The 6007-nt window shown below is 38.3% G+C and overlaps 1 pseudogene; it reads left to right on the top strand.

Moving 5' to 3' along the window:
• The first annotated feature begins 2942 nt into the window (after positions 1-2942).
• Positions 2943-3406, top strand: LOC129521259 (40S ribosomal protein S23-like; annotated as a pseudogene).
• The last annotated feature ends 2601 nt before the right edge of the window (positions 3407-6007 follow it).

The following is a 6007-nucleotide window of genomic DNA, read 5'->3' on the forward strand; positions in this document are numbered from 1 at the left end:
TTGTCTTGACTTTGATTTAAGGCAAGATTCTAGCATGCATCATAAAAATAACTGTTACCATTCAGATGAGGAAGAATCAGTGAGCACTAGGACTCAGCCTACTTTCATTACCACTCATTCAGAACAGACTCACAATGTATTTTTTTGACTGGCTCTCCAAACCCTAAATTTAAGAAAAGAAATATGATAATTGACTTCAAATATTTGAAACACTGTTGTGTGTGTATATATGTGTCTGTGTGTGTGTATGTAAAAGTTACATTTGTTCCACATGACCTGAAGATCCAAAGATCTGCAAAACAGATCTCATTTCAATAATAACAAAAAAATTTCTAACAGTGTAAGCCAGAAGTGGCAAACTGCCTACCAGTGGGTCAAATTTAACACTTGTGCAATCTTTTGTTTGCTTCACAAATAGGCATAGTGTGTGCTGCTGCATATGCTGTACTTTCACAAGTTGTGCAGTTGCGCAAAGTGGCCCAGACACTTTCACATTTAAATCCAAATTTCCGTCTTTTCTGGAGAAATCCCATGATGTGCAACAAAGACTGCATTCCCTTCGAGTGGCAACACGCTGTCACTGAATGGAACACTCTTCCTGTAGACGGGTATATGTGTTACAGTGGGAACACTGTCCCCACCTGACGCATCACTGGTTTACAGCACCAACGGAGAGCATTTGAGTTACGATCTCAAATGATCTTAATAAGTGCAGAGAGAGGTCCCCTTCCATCATTACGATTCTCTAATTCTCTAATTTCCTGTGTCTAAAAGTCACTCGAAAATCTCCATGCTTTGTTGTTGTTAGCTATTTATGAGGTTACCAGGTCCTACGTGTCCTTTTCAATAAGAATCTAACACCATTCTTTGCTTTAAACATATGTCTTACTTGGTAGCTCTTTGACCAGCAGCTGCGAGGCTGTTCTTTCTCAAATTTCAAAGCGACTTTAAGAATAAGGACAGGAAACTCAAGTACTTCAGCAGAACTTTTGGATGCTCTCCTGTGACTGATAAATGCATGCTGAAGAGTAAATTGCTACAACTATCTATTTTTACATGACTTGTGTCATGTCACTCCAATACATGCTCTGAGTAAATATATTGAATTTTCTGATGTTCAACTACACCAAGACTTTTTCTTTGTACTTTGCAGATTTTACTGACTTATATTCTTGAGAAAATAAAAATCATGAAAAGCACAGAGTTTAATGAATGTGTTAAGGCAGGTTATGCTATTATCATAAATGAGAAAAAATAGAATCACAGTAGCATTGTTCACAATAAAATGGTGATTTAAAAAATAACTATAATAACCAACCAAACTAAACAAAACAAAACACCTAGATAGTGTTTCTGCACATTAGGTAAAAAAAAATAAAGCTGTTTTTGCAAAAGCTAAAATTGTTGGCTAGCACTTGAGTGTAGTAATATGTGGGAGGAGATGTTTCTAAATATACTGTAAATCAATCCTCTTGGTCATTAGGTATCATGCGATCTTACTGTCCTCAAAACTCAGAAACGAGAAAATCCTCAGAACATTTTTTGGCAGAAATTTTAACTATTTTGGTAAGTGTGTCTGCTAAATATTATTAAGTAAAATGCTCATTTCCATTAGTAATATACAATGAGAAAATATATAATAAAATATGACTTGATGAAAGCAAGCTATCTAATCTTTTAAAAAGTGAAAAAAAAAAAACTTCTAAAATGTTTTATTGCTGGATCCCTGGGTGGCTTAGTGGTTTAACGCCTGCCTTTGGCCCAGGGCATGATCCTGGAGACCCGGGATCAAGTCCCACATCGGGTTCCCTGCATGGAGCCTACCTCTCCCTCTGCCTGCTTCTCTGCCTCTCTCTGTGTGTCTCTCATGAATAAATAAATAAAATCTAAATAAATAAATAAATACATAAAATGTTTTATTGCTTAAAAATGTCCAGAAGTACCAAACAGCAAAGGTGACCTATGTTGTTTCTATTATTTAAAAAATAAACTTGAATTCTACTGAAAACTTAGAAAACAGATATATTTGGGGAGATTTATAGGATTTCTTGATTAGGAAAAAAAATACTCTACTTAAAGACCTCTAACTATCTGTTCCTGAAATATTTCCAACTCCATATTAAATTAATAAATTCTGCAAGAATATTTGGCTCAAATATCTTTGGTTCAGGGATGCCTGGGTGGCTCAGTGTTTGAGCATCTGCCTTTGGCTCAGGTCTGTTTCTTTATTCTTGCCCTTGCCCTTTTTATTGTATTAAAATTCCACTTGGTCACCTTTTCCCCTTGTCACCCTGTCAAAGCTACTGCTCTGGTACCCACCATGATAAGGAAGTATTCCCTTCGAAACATGCATCTGCATCATCCTAACCTTGCACCATGAAACCCCAGTTCTGCTGCAACTAACACTATTGAAAAACTGGGAGAAAAAAAAAAAAAAAAAAAACAAGATTCACTCCTACAAAAGAAAATGGATTTAGAAAAGTAATGATCACATGTTTATGACTTCAAGTCAAAGGAGATGAAATTATACTTTCTTAAAATTATTAGGAGAATAATAGTGTGATAGGAAGTACGCAGTGCAAGCAGAGTGCCTTAGAGGAGCAAGCTCTGTTTTGGGGGCTTTGCCTTGCGCTGCTGAATTCAATCACCAGGCAGTCCTGCAGGGTAGAAATTGCTACCTTCACTCAAAGGAGGGAATTGAGGTTTAAGGCAGTTAAATAATTTGCTAGAGGTCGAAGAGTGAAGACAATTGGCTTTGAACTTGTGTTCTGATTTCAAAACCTGTGCCTTTTAGGTTATACCCTCTCTTAACCCCTTAGCAGAAGCAAAATGGCATTTAGAACAGAAGCCATGTTTTAAAAATATTTAAGGAAATAGGTAGCCCCTTCCTGCACTTCTCTCTCTGGCTCTGGTCCGTGGCTCTGGCCCGTGGCGCCGGCAGGATGGGCAAGTGTCGCACACAGCCTTCCTACTGCCAGGAAGCTCCAGAGCCACTGATGAGATCAGAAGTGGCATGATAAACAGTACAAGAGAGCCCATTTGGGCACAGCCCTGAAAGCCAATGCTTTTGGAGGATCTTCCCACGCAAAGGAAATTGCACTGGAAAAAGTAAGGGTTAAAGCCAAACAGCCAAATTCTGCCATCAGGAAGTATGTCACGGTCCAGCTGATCAAGAATGGCCAAAAAAACAAAAACAAAAACAAACAAAAAAACCCCACAGTCTTTAATACCCAATAATGTTTGTTTGAATTTTACCGAGGAAAATGATGAGGTTCTGGTCACTGGCTTTGGTCACAAAGGTCATGCTGTCAGTGACACTCCTGGAGTTCCTTTTAAGGTTGTCAAAATAGCCAGTGTCTCTCCTTTGGCCTTGTACAAAGGCAAGGAGGAAGGACAAAGATCATAAGCTCTGATGGTGAACACATGACAATAATAAATTTTCATATGTCAAAAAATAAAAAAATAAAATATCTAAGGAAATAACAGTGAGTGGAACATTAAGCTATAACGTTTTGACACGCAGTTGTCAGATGAAGAGATAAAACATCTCAGGAGTGGGAAAATGTTGCAAGATCAGTGGGAAAACTTGGCCTGAAGGAGCTAAATGACTGTGCTACTCTGCATCACTGAATCCCAGAACAAGTTCCTCCCAAACAACTGAAATTAGCTAGTAAGAGAATTTCAACTGCTAATATAGAATTTATTTTTAAAGTTGTTTGGTGCTCCTTTAACTTCAGTACAATGAATCTATAAGTCTTCTTCCAAAGAGGTATCTACACATCACATACCAAAGCACTTGGCACAGTGTTGGCATACTAAAAGCAATAGATGAGGCAAGGCTGATGGAGTGAACCAACTCGTGAATTAATTAATGAAATTACATAAAACAAAATCACGAGGAGAGTTACCAGAAGAGCACATATAACAAAAGGTCTGCCTGCACAGAACACTCTGTGCTTAAATGATCTCAATCAATCACATTTGCCAATTTATAGGACTTCCCAGTTGGTACTAATTAATTCATTTTATTAAGCATTTCCTCTGTGCCAGGTGCTGGGCTAAGTATTTCACATGGATTTTCTTAGTTATAGCCCATAAAAATCAGTTGAGACAGTGTAGCATGGAGACTGAGACACAGCCTGAAGCCAGACTGGGTGGACCTGACTCCATACTTAATGAGCATTCAGCTCCATCAAGGTACTTAACCTCTCTGTGCTCAGTTTTCTAATCAGTAAAATGGGATACAAATAGTTCCTATCTCGAGGCATAGGGAGTTCTTAGATCGGTGCCCAGCATAGAGTATGTCCAAGGGTGGTCGCTATTATTCAGATCTTGAGTCACACTGCCCTGTCTCTAATCCCACCTTCACCTCTGGCTAACTATGTATGTGGTCATGCACACGTAATTTAATCTCTCAGAGACCCAATTTTGTTATCTGCAGAGACTCTAATAATGTATCTCTAGGTTATTTACTGACTACAGAAGTTAATGTGCACAGGCTTCGAAGAGTGGCATACAAAAACATTCAATAAATGCTGACTGTTATAATTCTCATTTGATTAGAAAGCTGATTTCTCATTGCCATTTGAGTATGGTCCAGGGCTCAAGTCCAGACAGACTGATTTCAGCATTCTAGTTCATTTAAGGTGGTCTCAGAGCAAATGTTGAAATTTTAAAGGAATTCTGCTGGCAATATTTTAAATTATACCCTAATTCTTTTGGATATACCATTTGGTGAGACCTATATGTGTTGGAATGCAAATAGTCATTTTACTGATAATCCTTCAAAATGGAGATATTTAGGTCTTGAAGCAACATCAAAAAATGTTCAAGAATACTTCCACTTCTATAGCAATAACACTTGGCACAACTGCTCTCAGAGAATCTCAGATATGTCTCCTTCCTCTCTGCTTTTGCCAGCAACTGCAAAGCTCTTTAATCCTCTGGTTTCTGATTTTCTTCTGTTTTGCCCTGAAAGACCACAAGCTTGCCCACTGCTAAATATCAGGCAGGGGAAAAAGTGTGGATTTTGTAATTAAACACATATTAACATAATTTGATTATATTTACATAAACATTCATGTAAATTAACATAACCATGGATATTATTTTGCAAATATTAAAACAATGTGCTTAATTACCTCTTTAAATCCTTTCAGCTTTTTTCCACCAATTTGAGCCTTGAATTATTGCTCTAGAAGAAGATATAGCCTCAAACAAAGACACTATTGATCAACTTAAAATCTCAGAGTGGACTTTCTTGACCTCTTGAAAGGATAGACTGGACTTGAAAAGCAAGCTGTCAGGAGAAAGAGAGATGTCTAAATCACAAACACTACTTTAAGCACATGGAGAAGCAGGGCTGGTGTCCCTGATCACAAAACCTAGGGTATGATGTAAAGTAGGTGTATAGCCCATCTTTCTAGCCAGTGAAGGTAAAGAAAAGCAAGCAAAGTAGATGAGACATGTGGGTCCTACTCTCCTATCTCAGAAACAAAGCACCGGACAGGAGAAGCATATTTGATTTAGGAGAATGTCTAAATCATAAAGACTTCATCTTACTTCACATGAGGGAAGCAGTGGTGGTAACAGAGTCAAAGTTGTGGCACAGTGAGATTGGGCAGTAGAAAGATTTTATTCGAGTCATCCTAAGATGGATGTTCACACCTGACCCCAATGTGGTGCACAAAAGTCAGCTCATTTGGGTCCCTAGGGAAACAGTGTGGTGCTGGCAGTGTTCTAGGGATTGGGTGAATGTCACAGAGAGCTTATGGCCAATAACCAAAGAGCTACTTAACCCTACCCTGATAAAGAGTATAGAATAACCTCAGCCTCTAAGGATAAGAGGGCAAAAAGTGGTAGTAAGGAAACAAGATGCATTTCTGCAGGGACCACAGAACAGTACACAGCCTTGAAAATAAATCTTAGGGAACTTCTCTTTCCCTTCACCACAGGATAACCCTCTCCAATACACCCAGACATCATGTGGGAGGAAAGCAGGTTGAAA

The sequence above is a fragment of the Nyctereutes procyonoides genome, unplaced genomic scaffold, assembly GCF_905146905.1.
Source record: "Nyctereutes procyonoides isolate TBG_1078 unplaced genomic scaffold, NYPRO_anot_genome, whole genome shotgun sequence".
Taxonomy (NCBI): Eukaryota; Metazoa; Chordata; class Mammalia; order Carnivora; family Canidae; genus Nyctereutes; species Nyctereutes procyonoides.